This window comes from Bos javanicus, chromosome 23, assembly GCF_032452875.1.
Source record: "Bos javanicus breed banteng chromosome 23, ARS-OSU_banteng_1.0, whole genome shotgun sequence".
Lineage (NCBI taxonomy): Eukaryota > Metazoa > Chordata > Mammalia > Artiodactyla > Bovidae > Bos > Bos javanicus.
Window position 1 is genome coordinate 14,234,375 of NC_083890.1, and position 17,966 is coordinate 14,252,340.

At 50.6% G+C, this 17,966-nt stretch overlaps 1 long non-coding RNA gene across 1 annotated transcript in view; it reads right to left on the reverse strand.

Annotated features, from left to right (window-relative positions):
* Nucleotides 1–1,329: 1,329 nt before the first annotated feature.
* The window catches only part of LOC133236219 (uncharacterized), a 62,917-nt gene continuing 46,280 nt past the window's right edge, over nt 1,330–17,966 (reverse strand). The window contains exons 5-6 of the long non-coding RNA XR_009732790.1: nt 4,383–4,611; nt 1,330–3,404 (exon numbers count right to left, since the gene is read on the reverse strand). This is a non-coding gene — a long non-coding RNA (uncharacterized LOC133236219). The remainder of the gene's footprint in view (nt 3,405–4,382; nt 4,612–17,966) is intronic.

Consider the following 17,966-nt stretch of genomic DNA (forward strand, 5'->3'; position numbering starts at 1 on the left):
CAGGTGAGGAAAAAGAATTGGTTTAGAAGGATATATTGCACAGCATGGGGAATAGAGCCAATATTTTATAATAACTCTAAATGGAGTAAAACCTTTAAAAATTGTGACTCACTATATTTTACACCTGTAACTTATACAATATTTTACAGCTACTATACTTTATTTAAAAAATAACTGGTCACAGAAACTTTCTCCAAATTCTGGACTAGAACTTGAATCAGGTGGCCACTGACCCCACTTGTAGCACCCAGACCAAGTCCCCTTTGCTTTGGGGACCCTTGACTCTCACATGGAAGTGGCCACAAGATGGTCATCCCCTTACTAAACAGATTCTCCCTCTTACTCCTGGCCCTTTTCAAGGCTGCCACTTACTCTTCCACTCACGAATGGCACAGCCAGGGTTGATGGAAGCCGCGCTCCTCGGGGCTGGAAGGAGCCCAAGTAATCACTCAGCCCACGCCTCTCATTTTACAGGTGAGGAAGTATGTCACCTAAAATACAGCTCGCCACTAAATCAGCACAGGCTTGATGCACGGCACAGTGGCTGAGGCCCAACGATAGAGAGAAAAGTCCGCACGCTTACAGCAAAGGCAGAACCACAGAGTGCCGTCTTCAGCACGTGCAGTCAGGGAGCACCCCGGCGGGTCAGGAGGCCCCCACCATGGCCTCCAACACCTTCCAAAGGCCACAGAATCAGGAGGAATTCACGGTGGAGGGAAAGGAAGCCTGAGGTTTTACCTGATTGTAAGCTCTGGGTTCCCTCCTGAGAATCAGCATTTGCCAGCTGGAACCGAGGACGCAGAGGGGGACGAGGTGAGAAGGACCCGTAGTGAAAGTCGCTCAGTCGTGTCTGACCCTCTGTGACCCTGTGGACTGCAGCCTGCCAGGCTCCTCTGTCCATGGGAGTCTCCAGGCAAGAATACTGGAGTGGACGGCCATAACCTTCTCCAGGGGATCTTCCCAACCCAGGGACTGAACCCAGGTCTCTCGCATTGCAGGCAGATTCTTTACCATCTGAGCCACCAGGGAAGCCTGAAGGGCCCATAAGGGGAGATGATTCCTGTCTTTGAAACTAAGCAGGACCCTGTGGGGCACCTAGCCATGAAAGCTTTCAAACAGTTCCTAATCAGGGAAGGGAGGGAGGCAGGGACGAGGGAGAAGCGGCCAAGAAACCACATTGCAGCCTTGGGGCAGCGTCCTGGTTCACTCAAGGGATACACATAATCCTTGCTCTTTACAGAAATAAAACACCCGACAAATGGAAGATGTTAGCGTCCTTCATTCCAGAGAAGACCACAGTTTGATAACCCAGAGACGCTCATCAGGAGACCACCTGAGACCAGATTAAAGGCGTGCAGGCCCTGCTCCAGGTGGCGCTAGTGGTAAAGGAACCCATAAGAGATGCGGGTTCGGTCCCTGAGTTGGGAAGATCCCCCAGAGAAGGGAACGGCAACCCACTCCAGTATTCTTGCCTGGAGAATCCCACGGACAGAGGAGCCTGGCAGGCTATAGTCCATGGAGTCGCACAGAGTCGGACACGACTGAAGTGACTTAGCACAGCACACGCACACAGGCCCTGCACACACCTCAGTCCTTATCAGCAACTCCATCCTTGAACCATCGCTATAAAACTCCTCACCAAATCCCCCTGGGGTGGGACACACAGTTTTTCAGGGTTCTAGTCTGCTGTGTTCCTCTTCGCGTGGCAAAGCAATAAAGCTGTTCTTTTCTATTTCACCCCAAATTCTGCCTCTGAGATTCGATTTGGCACCAGAGCACAGAGGCTGAGTTTCTAGCTTCTTCTCAGTGGCTAAATCTCCTTTCCCAGTCCCTCTGGCCATGACCTCCAAAGTGGGGAGCATGGAGGATTAGAACACAGAATTGAGGGAGCAGGAGGGAAGAATTACAATTTCTATCTGTGTTTATTTTTATCCTTAAAAAATGTTTTCCTATTATTTAATATCCTGGATTTCAGGATTACATGTATAAAACTTACACGTTAATACCCTTATTTTGAGGGTGAGAAGTAAAATGTGTTCATCCTTGGGATACAAATCCGCACAGGTTCCAGGTCGCTGCTCTGGAGAACCGGGGGCTCTCAGAGTGTGGGCTGGGTCACCATCACCTGGGGAGCTCTGTTCAGGGCCCAGGTCAAACCCGCTTCAGCAGCTTCACTGGACCAGGAATCTGCATGTTAAGCAAGCTCCTCTGGGAAATCCATGGCCATGAGCCTTTCTTTGTTGAGGGTCACTCTGGGCTTTGCCTCTGCAGCAGTGGGAAGAACCCACTTAGTCCACAGCAGTCCTCTGTCTTCCCTCCCCAGGGCTGCGTCTCACAGAGAAATCGGTCCTGGCAGCCCCAACTTCCACATGCGCGTGCAGGGTGTCTGGCCAAGCGGGGAGCCCGGGGACAATGAAGTCCTCAGAATATGTGCCCTGACATGGGAGCCGCCTCTGTCTCCTTTAGCTCACGTTTACCCAGAGCTGCCCTGTGGCCTGGCGGTGGCTCTGGAAGGCTCTCAATCTGCCTGCTGGAGGAGCCTGGCCTTTTACTGGGACCAGGTTGGGAACTTCAGGATGACAGCCCCTGTGAGGGCAGGAGGGGAAGGCCCCAGGACTGGCCTAAAGTTAGGGAAGTAACCCCCAAGACTGGCCCAGGGTTAGGGAGGACTTTCTGATGTGAGGATATTGAAGTGGAAAGTTACGAAGGACCCACCTCGGGGAAATGAAGAGAGAGAAAAAGAGGAGGGGAGAAAGTGTGACAGAGAAAAAAACAGATGAGAGAGAATAAGACAGGCAGAGACTGGAAGAGGAGAAGAGAGAAACGGACAGACAGCTGCTCTTGAGAGGGGGCACGGTGAGGGGTGGGGAGTAGGCACCATAGCACACCCGCCCAACAGAGCTGGGGAGAGGGCAGGATCTGGCTCATTTTAGGAAAGAAACTGTCCCCTGCAACCTGTTAGTCTCCATATTCCTTTACAGTGGCCCCAACAATGGCTGCAGGAGAGAGGAAGGCTCTCTGACCAGCGATGCTCAGTGTTTCTGGGACTTTTCCTGGAGAAGGTGAGGAAAAGCATTTTGCACTACCGATGCTTTTGCATCGGAGCCTGTTTACATTCGCGTTTTAGCATCTGAGCCATAAACCAGCAAATTACCTGTTGGGCTGTTGTGGCCAGGATGCTTGCTGCTGATGGCATTTGCACGGGTGAGAAGCACCAGGTGGGATTCTCCAGGGTGACTGCTATTATCGCAACATCAGGAGTTTATCTTGGGAGCGTTTGGGTTTTGCTGATTTAATAACCAAGGCCTGGAGCCTGTGCTGTGGGGGAAATGTTTCTTCTGATGAAGGGAATTGGCGAGTCCAGCGTCTCCTCCACGGGTCAGGCCAGAGCTTATTTAAGAGAGCTAAAGGAAAAGGTGCGGAGAAACATTTGCTTGTTTAATTGGCCATAGATTCCCTGGCAATAACTTGCAGCAAGATAAGGGACCTCTTCAAGGTCATGTATCTAGGCTGGCTGGGTGAGGAACAGGAAATTCTGGGTGCTTGGTTTTTTAAATGAGTTTGCTGATTTCTCTCGGACTCATCCATCAGCTGATGAATGTCTATTGTTTACCCGAAGGTTCCTGCCTGGCTGGCCTGGCTCTCTGCCTGGACCCAGTGTGTCTGCATGAAGGCAAAGTTGAAGGACTTACCCTGGGGTTTGGCGTGTCAAAGGCCTTATATCCAGACCCCAAGGCACAAACCCCACCCCAAGGTCAGTCAGCCACTGAGCCTTGAAGTGGAGAGACAGCTCTGCAGAAGAGTGATGGGCAGCAGTGCCCGTGTCACAGCTTGCACAGGTCCAGGCTGGGTCTCTCCCTGGACCTACACCCTAGTCCCAGACTGGTGATCTGCTGGAGCAGATTCTGTATTTCCAGGGTCTTAGCACATGACTTGACACTCAGCAAAGGCTCAGTAAGTGCTGGAACGAATGAATGATGTAGCAACTTGCCCAAGGACATCTAGCTGGTAGAGGCAGAGCCAGGATACCCAAGACTAGTGCTGTGTTCCTCATACTCCCGCCTCCCTCCTCCACACTGTCCACCAAGGCGTACAGCAAGAAAATATACAGACATCTGGCCCCAAACCCCTGGGGTCTAAATCCTGATTTACTTCCTAGCTGTGAAATGGCCTTAGAGGCACACCTCTCAGATCCTTCTTCAAGGAGGAATTCCCTGTTCAGTGACAAGGAGGGCAGTTAGCTGACAGCCTCTGGTTATACACCTTCAGGGGGCCATCCCAGCTCTGGAGCCCAGGCCAGTTCCTCCCAGTCAGGCCCAGTCAATGAATGACAGCATGGCAGGTGTTGGGGCCCGGTCTTTTCCACCCAGAGCCAGACTTACCTAATGGGCATTCTGGTCCAGAGCTCCTCACTGGGCTGCCCGAGATGCTGCCGTAGTGCATGACCTGGTGCAGTGGTCTGGGACATTCCGACTCCGTTCCCCGTCTCAGCTCGCAGGTCTGCATTGTGTTCTGAAGACTCTCTCTGCCCTCGGACCATAGTTTACTGTGTAATAAATACGATGATACTGTCCAGGGATAACTATACCATCACCTGGACCACAGTGATTGCTGAAGGAGGAAAATGATGGGAACACATTATCCAGTTTTGGTCAACGAGTTATGAGATGTTTGGGGTTGGGGGGCTTCTTCAAAGCTACTTCTTGTATAGGAACCTCTTAGAGAGAAGCTATTTATCTACAGGTGGTTCTGTAGCCACCAGTGTGATAGGGGCTGGTGGGCAGGTGGTCAAAAAACCCATGTAGGAGTGGAGCTGAGCCCAGGGAATCACAACGAAATGGAGCCAGAGTCCCGTTGACAGTGGGAACCCCTGGATCAAAGCATGCTGGAAGCCAGCAGAACTATCTCTGAACTTTTCAATAACTAATTCATTCAATTATATTACCTAACACTAAGCTAAGTGTTCTGCCTATCATTTATAATAAAAAATAATCCTGATGTAATTAGGGGGAAAAAAAGAGGGAATCAACCACCCATCCACTGACCTACCCCAGGCCAGGTCACAAAGCAATGAAATCTCTTATGGTAAAATTTCAAGCACATGGCAAGGAAATCTCAGGAAGAGGTTTGGGAACAGAGGATTCAGCTGGTGTTCTCCAACTCAGATTACATAGAGAATGGATGCTCCAGAACCCACGTGTGGCCTGAGAGCTGGATAGACAGAAGCCAGGGTTACAGTGGTGGTATTTCCACCAGGTGGGATACAAACCAACCCCTGGGGCAAGAAGAGAAGAGAGCCAGTCCACCTGCCCACACATATACACACACCCCCAAAGTGAGAGGAAGGTTCAGGAGCTGATCTGTGTTGGGAACCAGAGTAAGCCCTAAGGTACACCTGATATCCAGGCTGAGGCCAGGGTTAAACAGAGCTATGACAACCCATAGCTGCCCGAATCCAGGGCTTAATCTTTGCCCCTCTGCCCCCAACTCCCAGGGCCCAGCACCCTCACCCCTTGGCTCAGCTTCCTCTCCCAAATGCCATGCAAATTGCCCTGTACAAGCCACTGACGGGTCCTGCCGAGCTAACTGCACTGCAAACGCCTAGAGCATGGATTGTCTCAATCAAAAGGAGAAAAGACGCACAGCCAGTCAGGCCCTGCGTTATTTGACTAAGTGTACCAGCTTAATGGCAATTATTAATGACACCGTAGGGAGGGCAGAAATGTAATTACCATCATCGACAACTTCTTTTTGTCAGAGGTGGCTGTGGGTGATGGGAATCTGAGAAACCCATCAAAGAAACCCAACCAAGTTCATCTTTCAAGCCAGGGCTGGGAAAGGTGTCAAAGGCCACAGCCAGTGGCTTTTGAGGGACACACCAGCCCAGGGCGGCCATCTGGCCTGACCCTGAAGGTGGTTGAGATTTTGGTGTGGGTTCTGTATGGTGAAGTGATGGTCAAGGTGAGGATGTGGCTGTGGTCCTAGCTCTGCCCTGATGCACCAGGTGAGCCTGGACTAGTCACCTTTCTTACCAGGGACTCAGTCTTGAATTTATCAAAGAGGGGTTGTTCTAGAATTAGTGTTTCTCAAAACAGGAGTCCGTTGGCACTTGAGGGGGTCAGTTCTTCCCGTATAGGACTATTCCACACGCTGCCCCATGGGGATCCCCATATTCACTAGAAACACCCACTTCCCCACCCCCTCATGGCCCCAGCCACTGTGACAATCAAAATCCTATATCTCAACATATTCCCTTGGGAGACTGTCACCCTGGCTAAGAACCTTTTCCAAGAGCTGGGGCGGGGGGCTTCCCTGTACCTCAGGGTCCTCTCATGAACAGTGGGGATTATGGTGCCTTCCTCACTGGGCTATGAAGATGAAATGAGATACTGCTTATAAAAGTGCAGCCCAGTGCCTGGCACAGAGAACAGTAACTGTTACCATGGTGACACACAGAGCCCCCTCCCAAGTATCTACTGTCTAATGTCAACTCTGCAAAGTACATGCCATTATTCCCATTTTAGAGCTAGGGAAACCAAGGGCTTGAGAGGTTATATAACTCAACTGGTTTCAACAAAGGCTCAGGTTGACTTCCCAGCCTGGCCTCTTAAGAGCCCATCTGGAGGGCACGTGACAAGGCCAGGTACTCACTGGTGTGTGTTATAGGATGTCTGCATTGTGGGGTGGAGACAGGATGAGGCTTGGGGCTGATCACTGTCGGTCCCTGAAGACGGACTGGAGGCAAAGCCTTGCTGAATTTGCCCAACTACACGCTTCTCCTGCCCTGGTTTGTGAATTCCAAGTTCAGGTCAAGGAGATTTTCTCCTTGCTGACTTAAGATGGTTCTAAGGAATAGGAAGCGAGGGGCTAGGCTCCAGAGCCAAGGTCTGCAAGAGCAAAGCCAGGGCAGGGAGTTCACAGACTGGATGGTGGTGGGGGAGGGGGTGGGGGTCAGAGGTGGCTGCAGGAAGGCATTGCACTGGCAGGACACCCCCTCCATGATATTCTGGAGTGACAGAGGAAGGTGGCAGGGGACGGAGCTCAGAGCCCCGAGTTGGTATCACGGAGAAGCCACAAAAATCTCAGGGACATCCATGGGATGGTAGTCAGCACCCCTGAATAGTCATTGGAAGGACTGATGCTGAAGCTGAAGCTCCAATACTTTGCCACCTGATGCGAAGAGCAGACTCATTGGATAAGACCTTGATGCAGGGAAAGATTGAAGGAGGGAGAAGGGGATGACAGAGGATGAGATGGTTGGATGGCATCACTGACTCAATGTACATGAGTTTGAGCAAGCTCCGGGGGATGGTGAAGGACAGGGAAGCCTGGTGTGCTGCAGTCCAAGGGGTCACAGAGAGTCAGGAATGACTGAGCGGCTGAGCAATAGCAACCCCATGACCTCCCACTCCTCACGGTATCTATGAGGCCCTGTGTCATCCCCACGTGTCCTCCTCCCCAACCTCTGACCTCATCTTGTGCTACTGTGTCCAGATACACAGACCATTCTGTTCTTCCCCACTCAGGGCCTTTGTACTGTGGCTGGTTCTGGCTGGAATGCTTCTCACCCAGACCTTCCCATGGCTGATTCCTCATTATCTGATTTCTTGGCTCAGAAAGGCCTTCCTGGAACACCTCAGCTGAAAGAGTCAGAAACTCCACCCTACAGAATCGTCCACTCTGCTTTTCATTTGCTTCTTAGCGTTTAGCAATGGTAAGCTTTGTTATCTTACACTGTTTGCTATTTATCAGTGTAATATTCTGAGAGCCTAGAACAGTGTCTGGCACTAAATAGGTCCTCAGCAAATGCCAAATGAAGGACAGAGACACAGTTTCTGATGGCAGGGTTCCGAGTCTGAGGGGAGACACAGCCCTGCCTCAGGGAGCCCCAGTCTGAGGGGAGACACAGCCCAGCCTCAGGGAGCCCCAGTCTGAGGGGAGACACAGCCCCTCCTCAGGGAGCCCCAGTCTGAGGGGAGACACAGCCCTGCCTCAGGGAGCCCCAGTCTGAGGGGAGACACAGTTGCTTTTCTTGAGGCAGTGCAATAGCTACCAGCAAGTACTGTCCAAATACGTAAGCCCTGGAGGAAGTGTGGCCGAGGAGCCATGTGCTTACGGACTACCTGGAAGGCTTCCCACAGGAAGCCACCTCTGAAAACTGGAGGCCCCACACGTTAGACCCCTAGTGAACCAACTCCATCCTTTTAAATCAGAGCCAAATAAAAGTGGTTGTACTCAGGGCAACTTCCTGGAGGTCCAGTGGTTGGAACTCCAGGCTCTCACTGCTGGGGACCCAGGTTCGATCCCTGGTCAGGAAACTAAAATCCTACAAGCCACATGGTGCAGTCGGAGAATAAACAGCAAAGCACAGCGTGGTCCTGCTTAGACGCAGGCCGCGAGTGTGACTAGTGACAGACCCCTCGGATCTCTGACCACAGGTCCTGACACACCTACCTGACTAGTCCTTTTTGTGGTCTAAATACTTGTCTGCATCTTGATCGGAGAAGAAGTGGTCACAGGCCACCATCTGCTTGGAACTTCTCCCCTCTTCTCTGCGCTCTGGTGCTTTCAGTCTGTATCCCCACTTACAGATTCCAGGACCACAGAGCGGGATGCAGTGCCCAGCTTACACCACAGTCTACAAGGGGCGCCTATGTGGCGTTGTGCGGTTCACAGCCTGTTTAGCTGTGCAGCAGCCCTGGTAAATTCCCAGTCTCAGGGCTGACGGGAACCTCAGAAAGCTTAGAGTGCAGTCACTCAACTTTAAAATGAAGAAACCAAGGCTCCTGGTAGACACAAGGCTTTCCCGGGGCCATGCAGTGCTGCCTCAATGAAATGGCTGGGCTGCGTGTACCCATAGCTCTTGGCTCTGAGAGCAGCACCATGAGATGTCCCTTCCTCAAGGACTGTCAGAGTACCCCCTTCCCTCCCCTGCAGCACACCCTTGAGCCTAGCCTCTGCTCTCATTCAGACTCAGTACACGCCATGCTTGGGGTCTTGCTCCATGAACCACACCACCAACCTGTGACCCCCACCATTGGTCTACTCAGAGAGGCGGGCCCCAACAGAGTGGGATCCTCATCTGTATGTGGGGTGAAGGGAGCAACAGGGAGGCAGAGAGGGCCCCAGTCCTCCTGGCAGAGTAAAAACACATAGTCAGACACACTTGGATAGGAACTGCTCTGCACCACCCCTATCTCTGCCCCTGCCAGGGGTATGACTTTGGTGGTTCACTCAGCCTTTCTGGGCTCCAGATTTCTTGACTATAAAGGGGGGTAAAGATAACCCTGGTTTCTCCCCTCATCTCTCACCCCAGTGCAGTGAGGAAATTACACAAGGTAAATGATGTGTGGGACCGAGTGTGGCCCACACCACGGCTCTGCCTGCCCCTTAGAAACAAGCCCTCCTTCCGGACGACTTTCTCAGCCTCTGTTCTGCACGTGTGTGTTATGGCTCTTTCCCGCGGAAGCTGTTTAAAGGCAGGAACTGTTACTGGGAAGAGATAAAATCCTTGGCACAGCTCAACCATTACCAGAGATGTTTAACCAGCCCGTGTTCAAGGCAGGAGGACACGCATGGAAGCGTTTTATCTTCCTCCCACAAAGGGAGAGCAGAGCCCCGCGCCAAGCTGAGATGAAGGCTTGATTTCTTTTTAAAATAGACGTTTAGGATTCTACTGATGCTTTGCTAACTCCCAGTCAAATCACGACATCAAGGAAAGAAAAACTCCATTTTCTGTTAAGATGTTGAAATGGCCCTTTCTAATTAGGCAGTGGGCTCTGGGAGGGGGAGCCCAGGAAGGTGGCCCAGAGCTGGGTCCACTCATCATACATTTCTGGGTCTGTGAGCCCCTCGGAGCTGAGCCTGCAAGTGCTGAGTGAGGGGACTGGCCTCCTAGCCATCCCGCCCTCTGAGTCTCCCACCAGACTAGGCTCCTGGTTGTCCCCCCGGAGGGATGTGAAGTCTGTTAATTACTAATCAGATACATGTTTTGCATATGTCAGTTGGTCTGATCATCTACTTTGAATTAACAGAGACAAAATTGCCCGCAAAATGCAACTATGTGCAAATAACACCATGCATCTGGCCCACTGCTCCCGAGCTCCTTGTCTACCCGGAGGACATAGACTCATCTATTAAAGCTCAGCTCAACGCTGGTGGTAACAGCAACAACGAGCACTGCAGGTCTCTTTTGCTGTCAGTCACCACACTAGCTGCTGTCCACGTGTTAACTCGTTTCATCGTCACATAACTGTGGTGCTTAAGAATGGCCACAAATTCTTCCCACTGGAGAGTTTTGAGTCTAAGTATTTTCACCTTGAATCTGGACAGACCCTGGGTCCACTTGACCAGTCCAATGTTGGGGAAGTAATACCATGCCAGTTTCTAGACCCAGTCTAAAGACGCAGCCTCCACCAACATCTCTAGGCACGCTTTCTTTGGCAGCCTCAGGCAGTGGTGGCAGGAGTCTGAGTAGCCCAAGACTGCCACCCTGGAGGGGCCACATCCGTGCACTCTTGTGAACAGTTCCAGCTGGACCCAGCCTTTCGGCCATCCTGGCCAAGGTGCCGGGCATGAGACCCTTGAGCTGAATAACCACTGAGTGACCTCAGCTGATGCCAGGTGGGGCAAAAGCACCAAGCAGCCAAGCCATGAGTAACTGACCCCCAAATTGTGAGGTATAATAAAATGGCAGGAGAACTTTGTTATGCAGCAGTAGATAACAGAACAACCTTCTGAGATAGGTCCAATGGAATACCGTTTGACAACGGAGGAAATTTAGACACAGGGAAGTTATGTAGTTTGTCCAAGGTCACACAGCTCATAAGTGCTGGAGCCAGGATATAAAACCCAGACATCCTGGTACCAAAGCCCAGGCTCCCTTTTCTCTGAACCTTGAATGGATTACTGCTCCATTGTCTGAGCATCTCTTGAACTTCCCCACTGGCAGGTCTTCTCCCCTACTGGATATAAGGCTGCTGGCAGGCAGATACCAGCTCTGAGTCAGTGCACAGCTCTGTCCTTGCACAGAGGAAGAACAGTCAGTGTTTGCTGAGAGTGGAGGCTGTAGCAGGGAGGATGGATGGATGGATGGAGCGATGAACAGGTGAATGGACCTGAATGGGATAGAGCCTAGAGTATGTGGAGCTAGAATTGTTTGGGATATGAGTTTATTAGAGGTGCTATGTGAGAATCAGCATGAGAAGGGCAGAGAGAAGCTAATCGTGTGGTTCTTCACACATTCTTCTCCAGGGTCTCATGAAGAGTCACTCTTTGAGGCTAAAGATTAATTTTTAAAAAACACTTCTACTTTAGTGTTGCCTCCGTTATTTTTTTTTTCTTTCTTTCTTTTTCTAGCACAGTTTTAACAAGGACCAAAACCAGATTCACTAAGAACTAGATGTCAGGAGCCTGAAATGTCTAGTCACTATTTGCACACTAATTTTGCTTCTGAATGTCCTGGTAGCCCAGGTTAAAGGGAAAATGCATTGAGTTCTTGTTTGGGGGAGATTGGCTGGTCTCTTAGTTCCAGAATCAGAAGCCCCAATAACTGCCTTGCAGAAGGCTCACCTCCAACCCTCAGGCAGGGAGCCCCTCCACACTCAGCCTCCAGACACATGCACCCCATGTGTTCACTGCCAGTCCACCATGAATGCAGTGGTGCTTATTCTGACTCTTCCTCTGCTGCTCTCATGGACACTGGCTGGAGTCCATTCATCTCTCAACCATGAATCCTCAGTACTCCAGGTCCTGTGCTTATTGCCAGAATAGTCCATGACCTTCAGATCTTCCAAACCTTCTGGAGAAACAAGAGTCCCTGGGCTCCTTTCTTCAGCACTCTTTTAAGAGTCCAGGAAAACGAGAAGATTTCTATTAGTGTCCAAGAGTATTTTTTCAGGAAGAATGGTTACTCTGAACCTCAATGGAAATTTCCACTGGGGCTTTTCTGTTTTCTAAAGCCCATTACACACACAGAGCAGCATGAAATTTACAGGATGCAATCTCTTAGATATTGATGGTTAGGTTATACAGTTCACACGAACAGATAAAAAGAGGCCGAGATTCATCTGGTGAGATGAAATCTCTCCTGCAAAGAGGGTGGTCTCTGCTCAGAGTTCAGAAAGAGAAGTCTGCACTTCCTGGAGGGATCTATTGCATAAATGGCTCTTACAAAGTATAACTGGATAACAGACCAGTTGACTCAGAGACGTTCATTATCTCATCAACCTCCTGAGAGTGACCGGGACAGCAGATTCTGAGCTCCTAGAGAAAGGGACGAGGACAACCACGCACAGTGCTCATCCCTCCTGCCCTGCTGCCACCAGCCTCTGCCACGTAGCCTTGCTCAAGGCAGACAATTAACAGACCCCAGGAAAATGCTTAATCCTAGACCCGAGTCTCTCTACCCAGTCTCCTGTCTGGCACCCCCCACCCCAACACATACACACACCTTCCCCAGTCTCTGTGTTCATGGAACTAATCCATTGTACTACCACCTTGAGGAACATGTGAATCATCGAGCAAAGACATACACAAAGCTGAAGATAAGTTATTTTTGAAAACTCATTTTGAGGCCCCAAAAGCAGGCTTCTCCAGGGTCAGGGAGGCTGCGGAAGATGACAGCCAGACGGGGCCATTGGCTGTTTCCTGCATGCATCCCTTTCTCCCCGACTCTCTGGGCCTTTGCACTGTCTGTTCCCTCCACCTGGGATGTCCTTTTCAATTCCATCTCTTTCCGGCAAAATGCCATCTGTCCCTCAAAGCCCAGATATTCTCAATCTCCCCACCCCAGCATAAGCTTTTTGAGTTTAGGGCCCTCACCTCTCATGTCATAAAGTTGCTTCATGGTAAGTAGTGTGGACTCTAGAGCCAGTAGCCTGGGCTCCACTTAAGGCTGCTACTTAGTAGCTGTGTCAGAGGGAAGAACAAATCTGACTCCATATTGAGTCTATTTCTTTTATTTTAACCTTTGTATTCTATTGCTTTGGCTACAAGAATGTTGCCTCTAGCCTGAAATATACAGGACAGCCCTTTCTCAAGGCTCTTACCTTTAAAGGTATATAACACTTTGCCATTCACATAGAGATAAAAGTTGCAGAACAAACATTCTCGTTGTTGTAGGTTTATAGGAACATAGCGACCAGACCTACAGCGATAGCTGCAGGAACAAAGGATTTTGACACCGAGCAGTCTGCAATAGCTAACCACACCCCTCTCCTTTTACTATAAAAGAAGCCTGAATTCCAACTGGGGTAAGATGGGTCTTTGCAATACTAGCCCACCATCTCTTCATCTGCTGGCTGTTCCTTGCCCCAACACCTCATCACTCAGTTTACTGGCCTGTCATGCAGTGAGTAGTACTAACTTGGATTTGGTACCAGGTGTGCAACTTTGCACAAGTTACTAAAGCTCTCTGTGCTTTAGATTCCCTTTCCATGAGATGAGGAAGATGACAATGTCTACCTGATCAAGGTTGTTGAGAGAATTTTAAAAGCAATGAATGTAAATTGCTACATTATCACCACCCCTGGGAGGCTGCAGGCATGGGGCTGGGCACTCCAAGGAGTTCAGACTGCCTCCTGAGCTGCAGTGTGGGATAACGAGTTGGCTGCTGTTCACTCTGGAGGGAGGACAGACAAGCATGCAGTCAGGGCGGCTCCAGGGCTGGAGACCCTGCCCAGCATACCCTAACTGCCTCTGCCAGGCCCTGACATTGTCCTCAGCACCAACTCCCATCTCCCCCTCCTCCAGACTCAGAGGCCATCTGAGAGCAGACTAGAAAGGGAGCTCCTGCCTCAGATCCACTCTGCAGGGGGCTGCCGGCATTGGTAGGCTGGCAGTCCACTCTTTGGAAGAGGGGAGGACCAATTGTGATTTACAGTGTTTGTCAATTTCCAAGGTATAAATATTCCCAGCAGGGCCAGTTTCAAGCTCCTGATATGATGCCGTTGACTGCAGAGTGGAGAAGAGGCAGTTGCCTTCTATCATACGGCAGTTCCACTCTGTGCCTATGGTAGATGTAAATAACTGGAAGAGCATGGATCAGAGTGAAACACACAGAATTAGCTGAATAATTAGAAAGGGATAAGGTGTTAAAGTGAAACTTCCCTGGTGGCTCAGATGGTAAAGAATCTGCCTTCAATGCAGGAGATCCAGGTTTGATCCCTGGGTCAGGAAGATCCCCTGGAGAAGGAAATGGCAACCCACTCCAGTGTTCTTGCCTGGAGAATCCCACAGACGGAGGAGCCTGGTGCGCTATAGTCCAGAGAGTTGCAGAGAGCTGGACACAACTGAGCGACTGAGCAGGCACACACGCAAAGTATCTACAGCTGTTTCTAGTCTGCCAGGTGCAGCCACAGAGATCTCATTGGCAGAGTGTTTATGATGACCCCTAGTTTACAGAGAACTCCCGCCCCCACACACCACAGAAGGTATGAGGCTTCAGGATAAAGTGACTCCTCCAAGATCGCAGCTAATCAGACCACCCTGCCAGACCAGTGTTCCATTCCTTTGATGACAAACCTGGGTTTCACCCTCAACCCTGCAGGGACCTCCCTTCCCTGTCAGTCCTGAGTTAATGGGTCTGCCTCAGAATTCAAAAACAAGTTGAAAGGGGAAGAGAGGGAGCGGTTCACTTTTCTGATGACTGGTGGGCCCAGAGCGTGCTCAGCTCTCCTTGTTATTCTTAGCGGGGATGCTCTCGCCTGGCAGCGGGGAAAGCAGGAGAGTGGGAGCTGGTGGGGAGGGGCGGGGAAGCCGGGCTCCACGGGTCGGCTTCCAGAAAATGAGATGTCAGCTGGCAGGAAAGAATTAATAAAAGGAAGTAGCCCCTGCTGACCCAGGCTCATTCATAGTAAATTTTGGATTCTGGAAGTTTCTCCATGGCCTCTGCTGCTTCTTAGGGGAGCACTGGGAGCCAGGTATGGAAAAGTGGTTGTTGTGAGCAGGTTGTGAGGTGGGGGTTTCAATTACCGGGTCCCCAGCTCTTTTGAAAATTACTTGCTTGTAAAAGGGAAATCAGTGACTGTTTATTGGATACCCTTTTTCTGGAGAAGACCAAAGGCAAGCTGAGGAGTAGCCACGCCTTTTGGGAACCTTGGGCAACAGGAGCTGGATGAACCTCGGTGATTGCAAGTCTTCCCAACCCTGTCCAATGCTACCAACCACCTGCTGTTGTCATTAAGCAATTCAAATCCTGGGCCACGGCTGTCATGTTAGCAGGCATCAGACTCACCTGGAGAGCTTGTTCAAGCAAATGAGGGCCCTGGCCCTGGAGATTGAGCCTCAGGAGCCAAGTGTGGGACCTGGCATTGTGCAAGTGTAACAAATCCCCAGGTGTGCCGGCTCCTATTGCAGCCGGACTCCACTTTGAGAGTCCCAAGGCCAACTCCCCAGACCCGAGCCTCCAGGGAAGAGATCTGTGCTTTTCACAACTCCCCAGGTGGTTCTTCACATCAAGACAGCTCAGGAAGCTGCTCATATGAGGGCCACCTGTGGCTGAAGCCCCCCCGGACCCTTGTTACATGGCAGGTTCCCAGGCTTTGCCTTGATTCTGAGGACTTAGAACCTCTGGGGCTGGGGCCCAGGAATCAGCATTTAACCATATCTCTGTGTGATTCTGAGCTAATTACAGCTTGAGAGTCCTGACCCTGTATGCAGAGGAGAAAACTGAGGCCCAGAGGGGTGAACTGGCTGGAAAAAGCCCTTGCTACCACTTAGAAATCAAAGTGAACCCCAAACCAGGTTGTTTTCCAATAGAAGAACAATAATTCAAGGTTCAGGCGAGCTCAAGTTTGCCCTGGAAATCTCAACATCTGCCCCTGAAGCCTGGACAGGTTGGCCAGAGCCCTCTGGATCCTGGAGTTCTCTCTTCTTAGGAGCAAGAGTCACGGGGCACCAGCCCCCAAACACACCACCGGCCCTCACGTTGCCAAGCACTGTGGCCATGCCCTTACACCTGTGCACAACCTGAGGTCTTAGCCTTAGGTTCCCTCTCTGCCTGGGATCTCTCACATCTCAGCCCTCACTCACCCTCCATTGAAGCTCCGTCACCTCCAGCCAGCAGTAACGCCCTCCCCTGGACTCACACTGATTTTGCACAATTGTCCACTGCTGCTCTCGCTGCGATGGCAGGGCCAGCCTACTGAAGGATCACAGCTGTCCCCACCTTCCAGAGGTTTGTCCTGCTTGCTGATGCCTCTGTCGTCCTGGCCATAGTAACAGGTGGAGAGGAATACTGGAATGGTGCTACCGATCTGGTAGTTAAATCCCCTTCATCTGCCTTCACTTATCCAGGTTGTTTTAAGACTTACCTGTCCTCCAAGCAGCAGGTATCCTAAAAGATAAGATATCATCAAACTGTTTCCCAGGAACTTGGAATCAGTTGCCTATCTCAAGCTGAACAGTTTAAGATCGAATGGGATTCCTGACCCTTCAACTGGGCATGCACCAGCGTCCTTAGAGCACTTTGCACATGTGAAGCCCTGTTCTTTAGTTACACCTGGGCAGAAGGTAATTACTGCACCTTTTTCCAATCACCTTGCCCCAACGGCCCCATGTCCACAGGCCTGAGACTGCCCTGCTTACTTTTTCTTTATCCCATAAACACCCGAGGCCCTTGCCTTGAGAGAGGAGGATTTGAGATTTCTCCTCCTGTCTCCTTGAATGGCTGACTTGCAAATAAACCCTCTATTTGCTGCAAATCCTGGTGTCTCAGCGTTTTGGTTTGCTGCGCATTTGACAAAACAAACGTGGCTTAGTAGCACTACCCGTGGAAGCATCGTGGAGGCATGACACAGGTGGGCTAGAGCTCTGGAAAAAGCAGAGACATCTAGAGAGCAATTTTTAGAAGGAAGAGGAGGTTAAAGGAGATTTTTAAGGAGTTTGGGTCTGTGTGCTGAGTTGCTTCAGTTGTGTCCCACTCTTTGTGACCCCGTGGACTGTAGCCCACCAGCGTCCTCTGTCTATGGGATTCTCCAGGCAAGAATACTGGAGTGGGTTGCCATGCCCCTCCTCCAAGGGATCTTCCCAACCCAGGGATCTAACCCAGGTCTCCTGCATTGCAGGTGTATTCTTTACCATCTGAGCCACCAGGGAAGCCCAAGAATATTGGAGTGGATTGCCATGGCCTCCTCTAGGGGATCTTCCCAACCCAGGGATTGGACCTGCATCTCCACCGTTGGCAGGCGGGTTCTTTACTACTGGCACCACCTGGAAAGCCCTTGGGCCTCTTCTGTGAGATATAATTCTTACCTTACTCCTCTCCCAGAGAATTTTCAGCAAAACTGCCCAGTATTTCAGAGAAGGCAATGGCACCCCACTCCAGTACTCTTGCCTCGAAAATCCCATGGACGGAGGAGCCTGGAAGGCTGCAGTCCATGGGGTCGCTGAGGGTCAGACACGCCTGAGCAACTTCACTTTCACTTTCATGCATTGGAGAAGGCAATGGCAACCCACTCCAGTGTTCTTGCCTGGAGAATCCCAGGGACGGCGGAGCCTGGTGGGCTGCTGTCTATGGGGTCGCACAGAGTCGGACACGACTGAAGCGACTTAGCAGCCCAGTATTTGCAAAAACTTCCGGATACAATTTATTCTGTATCATTAGTGTGATGCTGATGTGATTCCTTAGATAGAAAAAAGAAGGCCCATTTTTAATAGGTCCTGACACTCGGTCCTGTCCTGTATTATTAGTTATTGCTGCTTGATGAGTTACTTGAAGACTTGGTGGCTTAAAACAATAGGGGCTTCCCTAGTAGTCCACTAGCTAAGACTCTACACTCTTCTAAGTTCGGTCCCTGGTCAGGGAACTAGATCCGACATGCCACAACTAAAAGATCAAAGATCCTACATGCCACAATTAAATAAATAAATGAAAATAAAATAAGTAAAAAATAAAGTAACAATGAGTACCTACGGTTTCTGGTTCAGAAACTTGGCTGCAGCTTAGCTGGGTAGTACTGGCTAGA